This window comes from Micromys minutus (assembly GCF_963924665.1).
Source record: "Micromys minutus genome assembly, chromosome: 8".
Classification (NCBI taxonomy): Eukaryota; Metazoa; Chordata; class Mammalia; order Rodentia; family Muridae; genus Micromys; species Micromys minutus.
Window position 1 is genome coordinate 45,552,447 of NC_137977.1, and position 22,447 is coordinate 45,574,893.

Sequence of the window (22,447 nt, forward strand, 5' to 3'; positions counted from 1 at the left end):
TACTACAACACTGACCTGGCACAGAAAATATGCCTACTAATCTGATAGTGACACAACTACTTGGGGATGCCAATTACTTTATGATTGGAGTTGAAGCCTTCTTCACTAGAAAAAAACTACACCTTATACTAGAAACCTGACCAAGAGCATATGAATGGAGAGAGTTTGTTCAAAGGGAAAACGACACTATTATCTTAAAGAGGCATGTTATTGTATCTACTCTCCAATTATAAATCTCATTTAGGTTACTTCCATCTTCATTTATTATAGATGTCATTGAATGTGCAAATAAACATATAGATTCAGTTATCACATATTATCTCATTAGGATTGATTACAGAAGAACAATTACTGAGCCATATAATATATGAGTAATTTTTAGACATTTTATTTGAATTCTAAATTTATCCCATGAAGACCTATAATTACTCTCACCAACTTTCCACTGGAATAATAGTCTTGTATCCACTTTACCTGAGTTTGCTTTGCCTTATTTTAAAGAAGGACTTGCTTTAAAATGTTAAAAAGATAGTTTTTTAGCTTTCTATAAATTAATTTATATTTGTTTCACTACTTATACAGTTAATTTATTCATTGACATTTATGCATAATTTATTATTTGTGGATATAAAATACTCAAACTTTGATAGTCTAATTTCTAACTTCCATGAAGATTTTGCATTTGCTAGCCCCACAACTGAGAAATCCAGCTTTCAAAAATCTACCTACCCTTTTTTTTCCATCCTCCTCCACTGTGGCAAACACCATCCCAGAGTAAGTCACCCTGTATAGTAGACACACCTGAAGGCAGGCAGAGAAAGTCAGTAAGCAGCATTTTCTTGCAGTCTCTCTCTGCTTTACTTTTTGCCTCCAGGTTCATGCATTGGATTCCCTTTAGAATGGAGTCAAAACCATAAGGTGAAATAAATCCTTTCCTAGGCATCCTGTTTTTGATTATGGAGTCTATTACTGCCGTAGAAAGCATTGATGACAGTCTAATATGAATATGAGTCTAGTTTTCCTTGGATGAGTTTAATAAACCGTGTACCCTTATAGTCTTGATTCATTTAAGTAGATATGGAATGTCACCCTTTCTATCCTCAGGAATAAGACATTTGTCAGTCAGTGCTTTGTGGGAGAGAGGGAGTACCAGATAGATGGTGTCATTCATATATGCACCTAGGTACAGAGTCATTCTTCATCTTCAAAATGGAATAAGACACTCTGTAAAGTGAGCCTTTCTAAGCAAGAAATGATCTTAAAATACAGTTTAACACAATATAGACTAACTTGTGGCCAGCACACAGTCTGACTTCAACTATGGTAAATATACATTTGTTCACACCTCCTCAAAAATGCTAATGCAACAGACTATTCTTTTATATATATATATATATATATATATGTTATGATTCTTTTCAACCCAAGCAAAGACACACCTCGGAATCTGATCTATACTTTTAGTTTCATTTTTCCATTTTTCCATTAATTGCTGTGACATTGACACAATGTTTGGTCCATTCCTGCTGAGTTCTTCTTGCAGCCTGTGGCTCAGCTTCTCTTACGTGTATCAACTCACCTCTGTACTCCCCAGTGAGCAGCACAGCCACTGGTCAACAATCTCACACTGCACAAAGTCCTCCATGACTGTGGGGCCTCACCAGCCACGAGGCAGCTTCTGAAGCACTTTATTTATTTCTTAAGTAAATAACTGTGAGTGGAACACTATATTCCCCAGATGGCATCCAATGGGCATCCACAGAGAAATAAATACTGTAAAACGGCTAGGCATTCCACCCATTCAGGAAGTCCTAAAGAAGCAGGTTATCTTATTCCCACCATTGGCAATGACACTGATCCTCCGGTCTACTGAGATGGAGACAGATGTTGGCCCAGCCAGGAAGCTACCTGTAATCCTAGATAACATGTGGGAAAGGAACATGCTAGTTTAAAAATCCTTCCTCATCTGTGTGCTAGTAACTGGAAGAGCTGGTTTAAATGCATTGCCAGGCCCTACTCTGAGCTTCTCATTTAGTTTAGTAAGGCTAAATGGGCAAAACATGTGAAGTAAGATCAAGTATATGGATGATTCTGGTCTGAGGACCAAAGGTGAAAACTAAGACAGCCCTTTCACCCTCCTGTTTGCTGCTGCTGGTTTTCCTAGGCTTTAGTCAGCTACAAATTATGTATGCTGTACAAATGAGGCCTCCATTCTTGTCTCTCAGTGCATTATGGTTTCTTGGCTCCTACTTCCCAGCTTCCCTTTTGCTTCTATAATGTCTTCAAGGGTTGATTTGGGGACATGGAGGATGAAGTTTCTATAATTTCATAATCTTGGTAAAACTTTCTTTGAAATAACTGTCTCCTTAGTTTAAAATTTTCTGTAACTTGGTAAGGTTGCTCTTAGATTATAAAGTAGTAACACAGAAAATGTAGCTAAAATAACTAGTCTTGGTCATTTGAGCAACAAAGTATATAATGAGAACAATCTCAAGTTGTTTAAACTACATTTTTACTAGAGTTTGAACCTGTTTTTTCTTGAATACCTCTAAGAAACATTATTTCAGGGCAAAGAATATAGTAAAAGACTTTGAAAGTAATCTGAAAATGCCAAAACATTTCTAATCCCCAGTAGCCTGAGATTAACACTATAGTCACATTGGTTATAGACCAAGAATTTTTAAATCATGCAGTGCTTCCCTGAAAGTAAACAACTTAAGGATCTTAATTTTGCAGCAGTGTTTTTAAAATATGTGTATGACTTTTTAGCCTATTGTGATCTATGTAGATAACATGTATAATACTCACTTTAATAAAAATATTAGTTTATAGCTATTGATTCAGAGGGAAAACTAATACTGTCTTAATAAAGAAAAACAAAGAATAATAAAAGAAACAAAGTACTCATATGCAGCAACTTTACAGAGAGATTGGGGTCTTGATAAAAGCAAACCAGTTCTTATTATTCCAATCACAAATAAAAATTTACAGCAAGACTGTTGCTGAAATGAATTAATGTACAACTCATTGAACATGAAGAAGTCAAACTCATGCCTTTGTAGACCCTGCACCCCATGGGCTTCAGTACAGGGTGTTCTCTGCACACTACCAAAGGAGAAATGGAAACACCAACCCAGCCTCAGTCTTTATTTGACACTTTGTCCTACTTGTAGATACCCTAGTGCAATGGTAGCACAAAGCATGTGGGAGTAGCTAACCTATTTCTGATTTAACATAAGGCCCATTCTGTACTTAACACTCTTTGGTGATGAAGAACCAAAGACTGGAGAGCCTGGGAACCTAGAGAAAAACCAAATACTAGTGTTCTATTAAAACAACAGCAATAAAATGACTCCTAATAACATTCTGCAGTACTCATAGATCAGTGCCCTACTCAGCCATCTTTAGAGAAATTTCCTCTTGCAGCAGATGGGAACAAATGCACACCCCCAGCTAGACAGTTTTCAAATGAGGGGGATATATAGTCCTAAATGGAATGTGTCCATCAAGCTGCTCCCCTCAGACTTGAAAGACACTGAAGAAGAGGAGGTAGAAGGAGTGTAAGAGCCAGTGTAAAGGGATGAATAACACAAAAGAAACAAAGCACTGTAAATCAACAGGACTGATGTACATAGGAAATCATAGAGACTGGGGCAGCATGCAGAAGTCCTGCACATGTCTACACTAACTGGGATCTAATAGTTGAAAGAAGATATGAACACATGCTCCCATCCCTAGCCCAAAGGCAGTTGAAAAATATTCTATCACACTATGAATTCCAAGATTGTGTTATTTACTAAAAAAAAAAAAAAAAAAAAAAAAAAAACTTGGTTCTCGTTGTGTTGTGGCTCAGTCCTTAGCATACACCTTTAATCCATCTGGCTAGAAACCACACACACTCTAATCACAAATACTGAAGATAAAAGTTAGTTTGTATAAGGAAGCAGCCATGTCTGAAAGTGATGTCTAATTGAGTGATAATGTAATGAATCAGAGAAAGATTCGATAGAATAGAATATAATAGGATATGCCCAACTCTCATGAGAAAAGAAAAGGAAAGCCACTTGAGGGACAGAGCAGAGAGAGAAATGGAGAGGCATCAGTTTTACAGAGACAGTTGTACAGGGACATATTGCAGAGAAAGAACAAGCTAGAAACGGGTGAAGGCAGAATAAGTCAGAGAATGAGAAAGTGTCAGACGTTCAGAACAGATTGCCAGAGTTAGTTTGAATCAAACAGAAGAACATAGAGACACTGAGGGAAGCCAGATTAAATCAGCCAGCTTGGAGAGGAGTTTTGAGCCAGAAAAGTCTAGTTGAACAAGCTGGCCAGAGATAAGAAAAAACTAGAAAGGGGTAAACTTATTGGGCAGTAAGCCTCAGAGGCAGAAAACATTCTAGGCCTAAATTAGATTGTATGGAGACTCAAAGCTTCCAGAATTGGCCTAGGTTAACAGACTGAGGCAGTAAACCTCCAGACAATAATTACATCAGACAAATAAAAGTGACATTTAAAGAAGTTATCTCCAATTGATAACCACTTGCAAATAAAATTTTCATTTTCTCCAAGGGAATCTCATTGGAGAAACAAACTGCTCTTAAGAGTAGACCTCAGCCAAGCAGTAGATGCCAACAATCAACTTAATACCATCTTTGAAAGCTCCTTGTCTCAGTGTTCAGTAACTGTCTCTGTCTCTGTCTCTCTGCCTCTCGTCTCTGTCTCTCTCTGTCTCTCTCTCTATCTATCTATCTCTTTTTTATTTTATTGATTTTTTTCTCTCTTTTTATTTTATAAGTTTATTGAGTATATATTATATTATGGCTTCCAGTTTGATGCTTTTATAAGATTCCTGAGAGTGCATCAAGTAAATCTCTATTTCTATATCTGTTTCTTGTGCATTTTTCGTTTCTTGTACCTTTTACTTAGGGTCTTTTTCTTCTGTATGTTTGTATTGTACTGTTCTAATATAATAGTTTTTGGTTCTGTCTTATCACAGTTTATTTCATTTCATTTTATTATTATCTTTCATATGTCTGTTTTCTAATGAGAGACAGAAAGCTGGTGGATATATATTTTAAAAAGTGGGGTGTAGATAGTTGGGATTCTTTAAACCCCACCCCACAGTTAGCTGAATGAACTGGGAGGAGCAGAAAAAGGAAAACTATATTAATAAACAAAATAAAAATAAAATAAAACTTTTAAATGTATAAGGTATGTATGTATGCCTTGTAGTTTTCTTCTTTTGTTTTTGTTTTTTCTTCTTTTGTCCAGGTCCTGTGACTGGACAAAGCATGTGTGCAGTAGAATGAAGATGAAACTTCAAATAAAGGACAAATTGCTTTTAAGCTGCAAAATTAATTAAACTTAATCATTATAGATATGATTTGTTATGGAATTTTCTCACAGTATCCTCTCTTCTTCCACATACTGAACATACACTTACAAGCAAAATATATATAATCTGAAATCAGGAACAAGGGTTTTTCTGTTTAAGTTAGAAAGAGTTGAGGATATTTTCACAGGTCTTGGGAGGGATAGCTCTCAGAGATACACAAACTAAGAGCTTGCTGTGAAGCACCTCACTGTCTCCAAAGGGAGTTGAAAGGCCATTGTAAATCACTGTGAGAGGTAAGTACCAAATTACAATAACTTAAAGTATTTCTTGGTTTCCTGAAAAGAGACAATAGTAGATAATTAATGGACCTCAGAGGAGGAGAGTAGGCTTAGTGATTCAATTGCTTTTGGATGATGAAGGAATCTTACAGAAGTTGGAATCTATAAAACAATAAGAGAGCCAGTATGCATTCTGTTTCCAGAGTTGTTGGTACTCAGACTCCTGAGGAGTAAGTACATTGCTAAGCTGGTCCTTTGCTCGCCATGTAAACAATTTCACCTCACCTAGGAAGCTCAATCGCAAATTTCTTAAGGCAAATTTAGTGAAGAGTTGAATCTGCCTCCTGTGGTCTAAATTGTATGAATAATTTCCTTAGTGCCTACCAGGATTGTTTGTCAAAACATTTCATTGATGGAAATGCCTAACCATAAAACCTAAGAGATGAGTAGCACCTCCACCTCCACGGTGAGTATTTCTCCTCTTAGCACCACCTCTTTGTAAGCATTTGGCTGCAATAGAAAGAAGACAGCTGTTGGGGAGCAGCAGAGGTCAGACACTAGGATAGTGCAGCAAGAAATAGGCACTAGAATCTGTCACATGCTTCAAGACTTCCTTTGCTTACCTTCAACTCACAAGGCTTTGTGTCCTTGAAGAGAACTCTTTGTGGACATGCCAACTTTTGTCTGAATAGGACTGCTCCTGGTACCTAAGGAGGGTGTCACAGACAAAGGTTCGGTTGGAACTTCGCCTGTACAATTGCTAAAGACAGCATCAACAAAAAAAAAAAAAAAAAAAAAAAAAAAAAAAAAACTTTTCAACATGAATAACCCCAAAAAGTACAATGCCTGCATACAGGATACTGCAGTTCTCTAAAGTGGGCTGCTTGGAAGGCTTATGGGCAGTTTTACACATAAATAACTTTGTCATTAAGAGAACTACAGCTTTATATACTTCACTTCCCAATCATGAAAGTTCAAGTGAGGAATTTAATTTGGCCAAAAACATTCCTCAGTTCCTTTCTCTTAGAAGAGGAGAAAGAGTCCTCAGACCAAGAAAAAATTAAATAAAATCCCAAAGAAAAACAATAACTGCTATGCTATTATCCCTGGCAACATCTCTGTGGTAGTTTGGATATGAATAGCCCTTATTGGTTTATATATTTGGATGCTTGGTCATTAGGAAACAGCACCACTTGGCAGGATTTAGAAGGTGTGGCCTTGTTGGAGTAGGCGTGGCCTTGTTGGAGGAAATGTGTCATTATGAGTGGGATTTGAGGTTTTAGAAGTTCAAGCAAGGCCCAGTGGCTTGCTCTGTTCCTGTTGCTTTCCTGTCCAGATGTTAAACTCTCTGCTTATTCTTGAGTACCATATTTTCCTGCCTGGCTCCTTTTCGCTCCCTCCCACACATTCATCTGGGTTATTTCACTCAGGATGATATTCTCTAGATACAACTATTTTCCTAGGAATTTCATAAAGTTATTCTTTCTAATAACTGAGTAGTACTATAAAGTTAAAAAAAAGAAAATAAAAGAAAGGAAGGAAGGAAGGAAAGAAGGAAGGAAGGAAGGAAGGAAGGAAGGAAGGAAAGAAGGAAGGAAGGAAGGAAGGCCAAAATGTGAAAGCCTCAGTCCTTCTTTGAAAAAAAAAAAAAAAAAAAAACAAAGCAAGAAGTGTATAGCAACCTTTCAAAGTGGCATACACCTAGACCTTAAATCATTAATAACTCAAAAGCTAAGAAGGTAGTCTTGTGGCAATTTTTGGTATTTAGAACTCATTATGTTTAATCTTTACACACCAAAAAAACTTTGACTATTTCCATGTTACATTTTTTTACATATACTTTATGATCATTGTAAATAGTAAGATTTCAATACATACTATCTATCAAACCTTTAAAAACATCAAGTACTGACAAAAATATATTCATATAGTTTTATGCTAAATTTTTTTTAATAATCTGTACATGTATCTTTGACTTTTTTAAAAATAAAGTTGTAAGAAAAAAACAAAAAACAAACAAAAAAAAGTGTGCACGCATGTGTGCATGTTTTCACTCTTTAATTCAGAGAACTCCCGCAGGAGTTAAGAAGTGCTGCTCACTCACAGGCAGCTCAGAGCAGTTTAATAATTTGCTGCTAAAGGTGGGTCCAGCAGGATCTCAGTATGCATGAATGCAGGGGTAGGGTACAGCTTTCTCAGAAGACAGTTTTCAATAAAACAGTTCTCTTTATTGGGGTATGGGACGGAAAAAGGGGCTATACAAACCTTGGGGAATGGGTAGGGTTTTTCAGGATGGGTATGAATTATTGGCTGGGACTGGGGTGTTGGGAATGCTTCATTTACCTGAAGAGTAATTTATGTGCTTGCTGAACATGTCCTTATAAGAAAAAAGGAAGTTCAACCTGTAATCTAGCCATGAGGCTATGTGACCACCACAAGGGTGATGGAACTGGGGCATGTAAGGTTTACATGCACCAGGACATGCAGGCCCAGAACAAGAAGAAAACATTCCAGTTCTAGCAGGTCTCATGATAATATTTTTGGGGTTTAGACACGTCTTAACCTCACTCTTGCTCCAGACCAACTCCACAGGCCTCATGGCATTCTAGCTCTACATCAACCTCCATATTACTATGTTTTCCAGGATGCTGATAATGGACCAAATATCTGAACTCTAGGTAAGCCCTAGTTAAATGCTTTGCTGTGGTGTGGTTATGGTATCTCTTCACACCAATAAAATTCAGACCAAGACAGTACCTGTGTTAGTGGAGGATTTCTCAATACAAAGTACCCTTATTCAAAATAATCTGAGTGCTTTTAGACAGAGCAAGGTGGGTCTTTGGGAGTTTGAAGCTAGTCTGGTCTACATAGCAAGCTTCAGGCCAGCCAGCACTACATATAGGGTCACTGTCTCAATATGAGTAAGTAAATATTAAAAAGCAAAAGGTTCTAATCCCTGGACATCATATTATGACAACATCATCATCTACAGCAAGGAATAGAAACTAGGACTTTAAAAAGTTGTGCAATCTTCCTGGGTTAGGTCCTTTTAGTCTTTGAGGATGATTGATTTACTGCTCTATGAAACGAAGCCTGACAAGACTAACTTTACTACCTACTGAAGTTTGAGTAGGGTGTTTAAAGACTCTTCATTTCAAAAGGCTTAAATGCAAGATCAGTCACGATCACACATGATGACATTTTTGGTTGAGAAATTCAATGTGATCATGAAAACTAATAAACCCAAGACTAATTTTTACCCCACCTGCAAAACAATAAAACTGAGGAACCCTGTAGTTCTTTGAGTGGAATGGCTCTCATAAGGTCATAGTTTGAAACTGGTTGTAGAACTGACTGGGAAAAAATCAGGAAGTTTGATCTTGTTGGAGGTGAGTCAGTAGGAGCAGGTTCTGAGAGTTCAAAACACTAGTGCTGTTCCCAGTTAGCCCCCACTCTGTACCCACTTGTGCATCTAGATGTGATATCTTAGTTGTTTCTGCCACCATGCCTTTGTTCCACCATAATGAACTCTAACCCTCTGAAATCATAAGCTTAAACTTAACACTTTCTTTTCTAAGTAGCCTTGGTTGTAAAGCCTTAGCACAACAATAGTAAAGTAACTAAGACAGAGGTTGTTACCAGAGATGAAACCTTGCTATGACAAGCCAGACTGTGATAGTTTAGGGAGAGGAAAAAAAAGGTTTTGAAACTTTGGACTAGTAAAGTCCATAGTTAAAAGAATAGCGGTTATTGAAGGCTAGATGGGCCATCCTAGTAGAAATTTGATGGACAATAGCGATGAGAGCAATGTAAACTATAAAGGCTCAGTTCAAGAGACTCCAGAGGGAAGCAATATTAGCAAATGGGCTAGAGGCCATTCTTGTGATACTTTGGTGAAGAGCATAGAAGCTTTCTCCTGTTAGCCTACAAGGCTAAACTGAAAAGCAATGAACTAATTTCTTTGGCACAGGAAACTTCAAGACAGCCTAATATTGATTCTGTATCATGGTGGTTAGTAATTACACATTTGCAGGTCTATAATTGAAAAACAAAAACAACAACAAAATTCCATGTGACAAAAAGAAATATAAAATCTATAGAATAAGGGGAGTGTAAGGAGGAAAAGAGTGCCAGGACAGTTAATGGTGAATGTATGACTTGTGCTGAAACAGATGAGAAGATTAAACAAAAGCATGTTCTGAAATGAAATAAACTGGAGGTACCCTCATGCAAAGATCCTACATAGCTAAGTTTCCAAAATTTAAAAAGGAAAAACCTAAGAAACTTTCTGCTCCTCAAAAATAACAATGGAAGTTCCTGCAGATGTGATTCAAGGAGGCCAAGACTCCATCCCAAGTAGTCAGAGCATGTGGCACTATTGCCCAACCTACATGGTTATGGCTTCAGAGTTATGCAGTATATACAAGAAAAGAGGTTGGAGAATATTTTTCCAAGGTTAAGAACCACTGAGGCCAAAACAGTGGCAGGGAGGTCCTCCATGGAATCCCTGAGAGGCCATTGCGGGAAGTTTAGAAAGTCAAGTGTGCATTATGTTGGACACTTTAAGGTGTTATAGATGCCATAGCCATGAAACACCTTCAAGGAAAGGTTCACACAGAGTAGACCCGACCCAAGAGAGAGATGCTTCAGGCAAATTTGAAAGAGAGGAGCCAGTCGAAGCCTTCTGAGATCAGACATGGAGCTACAGGATTCGGGGGTTTGCACTGTTGGGTTTCGGTCTTGCTTTGGCCCAGTGTTGCCTCGATATTCTCCTTTCCCTCCTCTTTAGAGTGCAAATACATATTCTGTGTTAATGTACATTGAAAGTGCATCATATGTTCTGTTCTTTTGCAGATTACAACTAAGAAAATTACCTTGAGTTCTAGAAAAGACTTTGGAATTTGCACTTTTAAACTCTATGAATAGGATTGTGAAAAACTATGGGGATATTTGAAGCTGGACTAATTACATTTTATAATTATCCATGACCACAAGCCTATGTGTGTATGTGTGTGTGTGTGTGTGTGTGTGTGTGTGTGTGTGTGTCCAATCCCTCTCTCTTTCTCTCTGACACTAATTGTGAATAAGATGCAACATTTCAGCTTTTTCTATCACCATGTTTAAACTCCACCAGCATAGACTCAACCCTCTGAAACTATAAGCTCAAATTAAACAATTTCTTGGTTATAGTGTCTTATCACAGCACTAGAAAAGGAACTAAGACATACATGAAAACTTGTTGAATATGTATTCATGCATATAGTGACTTGCAAGCCCATGAGCATGCATATCTTATCAAATAGTCATAAAGTATTGCTTTGCAATAGTTTCTCTAGGAAAACACACATTTGACTTACTCATATGCACCTTTGGCTTTCAGCATCAATACATCATTTTGGAGCTTTTCAGAAGTCTATAAAACTGTCCATTTCAGTTTATAAGATTCTATGACTAAAAATAGAATTCTGATCCACAGACTTTGCTTCCTTCTTTATTGCTTTAGATATTTGTTTCCAGCACATTCACAATCAAACAGCACAGAAAACAGTTCACCCATTGTCTGTAACCAGAAAGACTTCTTATTTTATCCAGTACTTTATGTTGTAAAAATAAATATTGTTCAGAAAGCTCTTAACAAGTATGTGTCTTTATTTTAGGTTTCCTCATATGCTGCCTGGCTTTTAAAAAATAAGTTTTTAGGAAGAAAAAAACAATTTTTATAAAAATAGAATGATTTTTTTTATATAACCAAGAAAAAAAGTGGTGTAATTTTGCCAGAAAGAAAGTAGGAAAGAAGTCTGTGATTAAGATTCTGTCTAGCAGGTTTGAGCTGAGGAGAAAAGAACAGGAAATAAGTTAAGGTACAGAAAATGAAACATATTGAAGGACTAATTTAAAAGTGAATAAACTAAAGAAAGGTAAAGGATTCAAAACAATATGAGAATGAGCAACTGAAATGTTGAGTAAAGAGAGATTGAAATTGTACGGCAATACATATTTATAAAAAATGTTCATTTAATGTTTGAGTAAGAAGGCAGAGTTTCCAAGACCACTAAAGCAGGATCTAACAATGGTTCTCATAGAAAAACAGAGTCTTTTACCATAGTCTATATTTTGTCTACCTAATATTTGCACAAAGCATATTGTCCTAATTCTCTAAGACTTATGTCACCATTTTCATTGCTTCCAATATAATGTTTAAAATACATAAATACATTGAAATACAAACTTGTATTTTATTATTATGCAAAGTTTCTATCTGTCGCCCAAGAAGTTAGTCTCACCATCATTCATTCATCTATAGAAATTATTTAAAGCATCAAAGTAAAAAAATTATACTTAGCCTTCTAGGTCTAATGTACGAAATCCTATACTTCCAGATGTCATATTTACCAAGAGAAAAGAAAATCTAGAAAATAAGTATACATATAAATTCATGCACAAATTTCAATGGGAATTCACAAAACAATTCAAGTCCCACTCCCACAAAAACGAAGTGTATGGGTCCTGACAGATGACACCAGAGGTTTACCTCTAGAACACAGGTTCACCTCTGCATGCTGTTTTGTAGCTATTTTTTCTACAGTTAAAATTTCCCATTTTGGAGGGAAGCTTTTTAAGGCACAGGGCATTTTCCTGGAAAACATCACAAGTATCTTTTAAAGGGAGGTAAATCATTTTACTCCTATACTTACCACATTCCCTTGTTCCCCTCCTTCTCAAAGGGACAGCTAGGAGACACCCCTAGACTAGTTGAGCTGTTTGAAAGAAGCACAGACCAAGCAGTCTGGAAAAGCAAAGACAAGATGAGCAGCCTGAAAGAAGCAGAGAGCAGCTGAGCTGTGTAGAAGACACAGACATGTTAGGCTACCGGGAAGAGACTCAGACCAATTGAACTACCAGGAAAACCCACCCACCCTTCAACTTGTTGAGGTTTGTGTATGCTGTGCAGTTTGTTCCAGGTTTCCAGCTTTCATAAAACTTCTCTAACCATGCTTGGTCGGCTTTTGGTGAAGTAGCTACCTTTGAGTCATTTCTGCTTCTTATATAACTTTATATAAACTTATTAATAAGCTTATCATTTTAACCAATAAAACTTACTGGCTCACCAAGTTGGGTGTTCTTGGCATATTGTAGTTTTACCTGTCATTTGTTCCCTGTCTAGAGTTAATAAATATATGTTTATGTCTACATGGGATAACATTACATGATACCTGCACACACACATACACACACACACACACACACACACACACACACACACACACCTATACATATGACCATATACATATACACACAGTTATAAACAAACTGAAACAAAGAGGGAGTTTATTTTAGGAAGGAAGGAAGGAAGGAAGGAAGGAAGGAAGGAAGGAAGGAATGAAGGAAATTACTTAGCAGCTATGCTAGCTTCTACCTGGATGTGGCTGCTCTTTTCTTATAATTTTGAGTTTTTTTTTTTTTTTTTTTTTAAGGCTATGGAGGAAAGTGGACCATGAGAAATCTTAGGACATTTTAGCTGAAGTTGGGTCTCCAGAGGTCTGAACCCTTAGAAGAGGGTGAACTAGACACAAACCACAATGCTGAGCACTTCTTCCTCCTTAGTTGACAGAGGAACACAAAAAAATGCCCTTTTGAAATGTGAAAAAACTTCAGATCTTTGGACAGGTTTAGAACCAAAGTGATAAAAGGGGAGAGAGTAATGAAGAGTTATTAATCACTACTTTAAAATAATCATTATCCTGACAAAATTAAAAGGACTGTGTCAAAAAAAAATGAAGCAGATAAGAATATTGAAGACAACTGTCTCTTTTATTGGAGTTTGAAGAGACTAAATTTAGCAGTGGTTAAAGACTGCTTGTATTTGGAGGTTTGTAAGACAAAAGGACTGATCTAAGAAATGTACATTTTCAGAGGTAGCTAAAGCTATTTATAGTGAATAGCTACACAGCAGCACCCATTGGATTTCTTCCCCAAAGTCTCTCAGAATCAGAGCTTTCTGAAGGGGCAGAGCATTTAGCTCAGAGAAAAGTAAGAATGCCCTTCCATGTTCGCCTTGTGGGATGCTAGGCTGCAGACATCACATAATTCCCTTTCTCCATATCAGACACACCCATGTCTGAATTATAAACTTCTTCAGAGTGCACCCTCTGAAAATGGCAACTACGCAAACAAAGGCAAGGTACAAATTAGTGATGTGTGCTCCAAAGATTTCAGTCTGGGAGATGGAAGAACTTAAAACTGGTTTGTGCATACAGGAAAAATGATGCAACCAAATATGGTTTGGCCAAGGAGGGAAGAAAAACAGGAAATGGAGCAATTTTGCTTTTACAGACAGAAACACTGGTTATTTCTCATAATGAGAGAAAAATCATCATAAAAAAATGAACTGATCCTTTTGGTAAGAGTAAAAAATAGTAGTATGGCCAGGAGGGGAACCTGGAGAAATGCATAAGCAAGAAAAAAACTGCATGTCTGTGTAAAGAGACAGTGTGTTCTCTGGTAAAGAGATCACCAAAGTACCTAGTGTGACTCTAACCATTTTCCCAGTAGCACTGGGTGCCTCCTTTCAAATTCTCCACAGCAGAGTACGACTAACCATAGTTAATTCAGATAACCAAAAATGCCAGAAGATACATACATATCCCTGGTAAATCCACATTACCTGTTCATCTGGAAAAGCAAGTGGTTTTTTGAGATCTTGATATAATGAATTTTTGAAATTCACTGATGCCATAACATAAGTAGGGAGGATAGAAGGAAAGTCATTCTTACTCTGGAAGGGTGCTCCTCACAGATGAATACAACACAATATATTATATCCTGAGGATATGAAGCCACACAACTAAGAATAGATCGTTTTTCATGTACACACAATCAAGTTAAGAAACTACAGTGTATATCCATTCTTTAATTTAAGCCACATCTTTGACCACTTACTCTGTGCTATCTGACAAGTATGAAAGACAGCAGCGAAGAGACAGGCTAGGCAGTCAGCAGTACTTATGTTCTTAAAAAAAAAAAAAACCAGAACTAGAGAAATCTGATGTTATTGGCCACAGTAATCAAGAATACATGATCTGTTACTGGACACATCCAGATAAGCTGGAGCAAGTTTCTAGTATCAGGGAACTTGTGTACACACTCAAAGTAGGGAAGTAGTAGTTCAGGTCAGTGTGTCTGAAGCCAGCTCTGTGTTTGTTCCAGGACTTGGTTTATGGTTTTTCCTACTCTTTTTCATTTTTACTGAATTTTACTGAATTGAATAATGTGTTATTGTGTGTGTGTGTGTGTGTGTGTGTGTGTGTGTGTCTGTATACTTGTGCAGCAAGGACTTTACATTCTGGGACATCATTGCAATACCTTAGGTTTTGCTTATGTCCAACCTAAGGTGGACCAATATTCAAAAAATTTAACATAGCGTAAATGTGTAAAGAAATGACTAGAAGTTAAGCACACCTAGAAGGCCAGAGTTTGGTTCATAGACACACATCTCAGGTAGCTCACAGCTGCCTCTAAATACAGCTCTGTGCCGCCTCCAGGACTTTATACATGTTTGGTACAGATAAGCAAACAGTTAAAGACTGGTTGGATAGCTCCCTAATGTCCAGTTGCTATAAAAAAATGCTGTCATTGCGTTCATTCCCTCACAGCAGACACCAGGTCTCACGCAGAAACCAAACATACTGAACAGAATGTGTCTGAATGCCAAATGATTCTGGAATTTAAAAAATAACAGTTTGTGATAATTCTATTATTACCCAGAAAGACAGCAGGATACGGAGGGGGGTAGAAAGGAAAGACATTCTTTTAGTATAAACATTCCCAGGACAGTGCTTTACCTCTGAAAGCAGATGCCAGCCATAACAATAAAAAATTGGGCATCATTTAAATCACTGCACTAGAGAAACCACAATCTTGCTTTGGAGAGACTGGCCATTTATATCAACCAAAGAACTGGAGATAGCTGGTGTTCTAGATATATGCACACAAGACAAAACTATGTCTAGATACATAGTTGTAGATACAAAAGTACATTTGACACACTACAAATATGAAGAGAAATGTATTTTATGTATGCCTGTATGTTTTCTTACATGTGTGGGGATACTCATTTTTTTTCTGGAATATTGTATCTGGAACTAAATCATTATTGATTTTTCTCTCTTCCATAGATTTTATGTAGTTTGGGAAGAGCGAGGCATAGAAAAAGTATGCTGGAGCTGATATAGGTTAAACATTCATTTATGTTTTTATGAATTTTTAGCTTAGTGACCTATGTCTTTCCTAGAGTTGCTCACTCCCAAAACCACTTTGAATGTCATGTACAAAACCATCACTATTGCACAAATATAACAAAGCTTCCTAAACCCAATGTATTTCTTTATTTAACTCAGGAGGCAGTTTGAATATTCATTCTGCTTCCAAATAGGATCTTTACAAAAGCAAGTGAACTGAAGAAGCAGGTCTTGAGGGAGGCTACTGAGAGGTCGGGCAGGAAGGAGGCTCACTGTTCTTCCTCCTGCCTTAGGAGCAGTTCCAACTCGTCCTAAAAGCAGACAGTGGTCCTGATGTTACACAGCTGTCTTCCTGCAGTAACACACAAATACATCTTCTGAAGCTGGACAAAATGAGATGCCTGTCATCTTAGCACTCAGGAAATTAAAGCAGGGGCATTGTTAAGAGGTCCAGGCCATCCTGGACTACATAATAAGTTTCAGACCTGCCTGGACTGTAGTACAAGAAACTGTCTCAAACAGAAAATAAAAAACCAAAAGTGAAACAAATAAAAGGCACACAAAACAAACACCCAATTGAAAATAAAACAAAGCCCCCTGGTAATTAAACCTAAATCCCTTAAGTAATATTTTTTTTTCAAGAAGAAAAACTTTGGTTAAGAGATTCACGTTTAATTCCTTTACAATAAAGTATGTTTTGTGCAGTTTTTCTGCTTTCAGATTTTCATTGGCTCAGTTCTGTGTTTGAAAGAAACCCCTTCCTTTTCAACAGGAAATTATTTGTATTTGAATTTCCAATCTTGAAATATAGATCACAGATTAAGTAACTGACTTGGTTATAAGACAATGTTCATAGTTATAATCCCAGCCATTTACCTGTCAATACTTATAAAACATTCAAACAAAGTTTCAACATTCTCAGGACAAATTAGATGTTATTGTGGGAAGTGTGCCATTCTTATAGAATTGAAGGTGGCTGCAAATCCATGCCCCACTTTGCACAGGCCTGGGATGTACAATGATGCAGGCATTGCTTACTTAGAAGCAGAAGTGAGGCATGGAAGAGTGACAGAGAAGGTGCTGGTGCTGGAACCAAAGTGTTTGGTGGACTTTCTTACCTCCCATGTCTTCTCTTTGCCATAACGAGTGGAAAGATGTTTTCTACTAGAAAAATTACTTAAGAACCCAAACAATCAATCACTTTCTGTGAATTTATAACTCAGATAAATGCCCCTACATGGGTTTTTCATTTGAGTCGGTGATTTTTTTTTTTCAGCGGTCAGATACCAGACAAGCTAGCTGAAATTCCATATATTTAAGTTAAGGAAGATCCTGTCTTTCGTTATATTGTCTGGGCCACTCTCATACTGCTCCGTCACTTTAAGAAGACCACATATTCATTTTTCCTCTTATGATTTTAAGATCTCTGGAGTAGTGACCTAGTTCAGAAAGAAATAAAAGACTCCCTTGATTCCTAATGAAAGAGCTGGATGTAAATCACATTACTCAAGCCATTCTTGATACATTTGCACATGAAAAAAAGCAGAGGCTTGAGAATCTCCCATTAAATCATAAGAAGGGTTTTTGTAAAGTCCCCTGTTTGAAGGACATTTTTACTGTGTCATTTAACATGCCTTAAGCAGTAAGTCCATTTTATGAAGTCATGCATGAAATGTCTACTGAAAAAGCAAAGCAGATTGGATATTGACAACAATGGGAAGCCATTAAGTAATCACCCCACCTTGAGTGCCCGGTAAGTTTACATCTAACACTATTAGAAAATATTAAACAAAACATTTTATACTTCTTTCTTAAATTAATCAGAATGTGAAATATGTTCTACAAATCTCCAAAAATCACTCTACAAATCTTGGATACAAATCAAGCACCCAAAGAAGGCCCACCCAAATGTAATATGATCTAGAGATTGTTTTCATTTGGTTCTGAATGAAAGCTTCGATGAAAGGAGATTTACTCTGAATCAGAGCAAAGCATCAGAGAGCCTGCCTATAGAAGCTCAAGTCTCTCATAGCAAAGCATCAGAGTGCCTACCTGTAGAAGCTCCAGTTTCTACTCCAGAGGGTTCCTGATTCACAGCACCATTTACAAGGGTCTTGCCAAGCACTCCAGGTGAGAACAAGAATTTGTCACTGGTCCACATCAAAGAAGAGAAAGAATAAGGAAGGGAGAGCTGCAGAGTCAGCTGATTAGCACAGTGGACATGATGTGTAAGGACCAACCACACAGACCAGGGACGCAACCACGGTCCTCACATACCTGTGTTTTAGTTCCACACAGACTGTGAAAAGTCTCTTTAGCTTGAATCACACATGGAAACTGCCTGGCTACTGAGGAGCTCAGAAACCTCACATACTTTATGAAATACATCAGCAGCTACTTCCTCTCACCTACAAGGAAAAAAAAAAATCCCTGGAGACCATTTTACAAAAGTGTCCTAGACTTTATTCTCTTTCCACACTCATATGTTGTCACCTTTATGCAAATGAGTTAGTGTAAGATTCTCTTTTTTTTTTGTCTTTTGAGTTGGAGATATTAGTGATTAGCCCTTAGGCTGTATCTGGTACCTAAAAGAGCTCAATAATGAATCAATAATGGGGGAAATGGTTATTTTGCACAATTTTAATTAGACAAAAACAAGGAAAATTGTGTACATTAACTGAAAACTTGGGAGCAAATAAAAAATAATAATATATTGTGATAAATTAAAGAATAATATAACTAAGAAGTAACTTAAACTCTGTTATGAACTCTTTTCAGAGGTCCAGTGACACTGGCTGTAAGAGTCTTAAGAACATAAATTTTAGTACATTACATGAAATTCTTCCAGAAGAAGTTGGCCACCTAAGGCTTGTTGTAGGAGTTCACAAACAGGTTTTAAACTGGAACCAAAGAGTCATGTGCAAAGTGCTGATTTTCAGGATTATGGGGTGCGGCACTTCAGAATTAGATTTCACTTACAGGTTATTTCAGCAGTTATGAAGCTCTGGAGAAATCTCTGTCTGATATAAAGAAAGACCTGCACCTCTCTCATCTGCAGGCACTTGAACAACACAAAGGAGGATTGAGCCCTGTATTTAGAGACCTGCAAGCAGATGATACACATAATTGTTTGGGTATTTAATATTTTGGACACTCCTTGCTGACCTCCACCGTTTAGGGCATTAAGTGAGTCCTGAAGATGTACAGTGACTATGTTTCTGGTTCCACCACAGCCAGCACTTCCTTCAGTCTGGAGCAGTATGGTGAGGATGAGGCCCTCCTGATTCAGAAAACTCAGAAGCTGGCTGAGCACCGTGGATACAGTGTGAGAACTGACCTTACTCATAGTGTCAGGTGCTGGAACGTCACAGTCATATCTCACAGCAGCTTATTAAAATTGCAGCGGGGGTTGTTGCAGCCTGTAATCATTTTTCCCACGGTAGGAAATGGACATATCCAGGGGCTCTCTTGTCTGAAACCTGCAAGAAAAATAGAGTATTGGGAGGGGGAACTTCAAGCACATAATTTCAACTTTTACTTAAAACATCCAACATTAAAACATCTCATTTTAACGTCTAATTGTAATATTTAGAGAATGTTAGCCACAGAAGAACAGAAAACAGAAACCAGAAAGATGGTGTACTCTGATTGTTTTAACATTGGTGAGAGCAGTGGACATACTGATCGGAAGGATTACAGGAAAACAATAGTTATTTCAAGGGCCTGATGCTAGAAACTAATTTACACCATTTTATTGTATATTTACAACAGATTTCTCATTACACAGACTTTATGCAAATGAAAAAATGAGTTTAATGAGGCTGTCTTGGTCTACTTTCTACTGCAATATGCATGTGTAATATCTATATGTAATAAACAGTACCCAATCTTGGGTAATTTGTAAAAGAAAGAACTTCACTTAGGATCACAGCTCTGGCAACTGAAGTCCAAGGCTAAGGCCTCATGCTGCTTCCTGCCATGGCTATCAAAGAACAAGTGGTGCTGTGCAAAAGAGACAACACATGAGAGGCAGCTGCTTCATCCCCAGCCATGAAGTCACTGCCTCACGCATGGAGAATTAGACCTGCTCACTGTGCAAACACTAATCCAATCTCACAAGAAAAGCATTGACTGGGCTGGCAAATGGCTCAGTGGGCAAGGAAGGCACTTTACTCACAAACTTGACAACCTGAATTTGATCCTTGGAACCTGAGATTCCATGAGCCCAAATCATTTGTTTCTCCTGTACAATGTTGTACTTATATGTTAACAACAGATAGTTTAAGTAGAGTGGATCACATTTGTAAGGGAAATGGATATAATTCACAAATATAATTAGTGTACTGATTTATCTATAAAGGAAAATGTGTGTTTATAAGGTTTCTCCTTCTTGTGTCAGAGGCCTCACTGAGAAGACGGAAAAAAAAGAACAGACTCAAGAAAATTTGTGTTCTGATCACTATGTGGGTACTGTATAGCACTATGTGCTTACTCTATAGCAAGCAAACACACATACAAAAATATTTTTTAAATATAATAAATCATTGAGAAAATTTTAAAAGAAAGGAATTGATCTACTCATGAGTCCTTTGAGGAAGCAATAAAATACCTTCCAACAGGCCCCAACCCCAACCAAGGCCACACTGAGGGTTTCAGTGTGCTAAATTTGGAGAGCTGTGTCTAAGCCAAATGAGAAGCCAAGCAATTGCAAGCAATGAGCAGTGGAGACTTCAGCAGGACCCTCACTGAAGACTGGTCCCCATCATGTGCAGATTTTATCATGTGTCCTCATCATGTGCAGTCCCCATCATGTGCAGTCCCCAGCATGTGCAGATTTTATCATGTGTCCTCATCATGTGCAGTCCCCATCATGTGCAGTCCCCATCATGTGCAGTCCCCATGCCCAGCCACTCAGGGCGATCAGGCAGAATATCATCACTCTTGGCACAAAATGCCTCATAAATGGCTTAAAATGGATGTAGGACTCAGTCAAGTTCTTTTTTTCTTTTTCTTTTTTCCTTTTTTTTTCTTCTTCTTTTTGAACTAAAGTAAATGACCACATATAGTGTTGTAATTATTATAAAATATCAGAAAGGAATGACTCACAGTAACTAATGAATAGTTCATAGAGCTGTAAGATTAGAAAGTAATAATAAACCACTGCAAATAGTGTTATATGAATACATGTGCTGCAAGTCTAGAACCAACATACACATGCCATATGTTCGTATGCACAGGTCTATATAAACATAGATATCTAACTTCTTAAATATGTGATTGGTATGAAAAAATAGTCCCCATGACAACAAACAAAAACAAGTTTTATTGTCTAACCACAAATGATCCCCTTCAATGTTCAGATGCCAAAGGCTTGATCCTCAGAGGGTGGTGCTGCTGAGAAGTAACTAGATTCATAAGCTGACTATCCTTAGGTGAGCCCTGGTTGTGGAAAATGGGTCACTAGAGGCATGATAGATGCATGTCTGTGAGCTGAGAATACCTTGTCCCTAGTCTCTGGTTCCCCATGCCTCCGGCTCCCAACCCTGTCTCTTCCTGGCTGTTATAAAAGAGGCTGCTTTGCTCTCCTCAGGCTCCCAAGCAGGGTGGCCTTCCTGACCTGGGTCCAAAAGGCAGTGGAGGCCTCTTAACATGAACTGAAACAATGTTTTCTTCCCTTCATAATTCTATGCCTTTATTATTAGATCCTGAGGCTCCAAAGATTCACCTCTCTATCAAAAGCAAGAAACAAAGTAACTGGAAGACAGAAATTAGCAGAAAGTTGGTCTTGTGGAAACAAAGAAATCTTGTCAAGGAAAGTAAAAGTCTCTTACAGTTACACAATGGGCTACAGTAAAACTTTCACTTTATTCTTTTTTTAACCCTGATATGATCATTTATTTGATATTAAGTATTTAATTATTATACTTTTTTAAAATTCAGTGTATTTATATTTAAAATGTTATCCCCTTTGCCCACCCTGCTCCCCTCCCCCTCCCCCTCTACTTGTCTTCACAAAGATGCACTAACTCCCAATCACCCTCTCCACCCCATTGCCTTGGCATTCCCCTACATTGGGAAAACATGCCCTCATTGGACCAAAGGCCTCTTCTCACATTGATGCCAGACACTGCTATCCTCAGCTATATATGCAACTGGAGCCATAGTCTTTCAATGTGTGCTCCATAATTTATAGCCTATGTCCTACCTTTTCTCTTGAAAGTCTTTGCAGACCTGGAAGTAGGGGCTCCTATAGCCAGCACCTGCATCTTCTTTCTAGGCCAAACCTTTACTGTTCTTCAAACCTACTAATATGTGCTGGGGGGCGGGGGCAGTAGTTTTCAGAACCCCTTAGAATTGGAACATGTAAGAAGATGATTTGGAAGAGATGGGGTAAGGAAAGGAAGACTAAGGCATCCACCTCTTCTGAGACTCCTGACCTAGAAGTGCTTACCCAGGTCCTGTGTGTGCCATCTAGGTGAATAACCTCAGTTACCAAATCAGATCCTCTTAGTTTACTGTTCATCTCAACTGATGCTCTTAGCTTGTCAAGTGTGTAGGCTTTTCTGTCTTCCTTAATTGGATATGGGTTCAGCCTG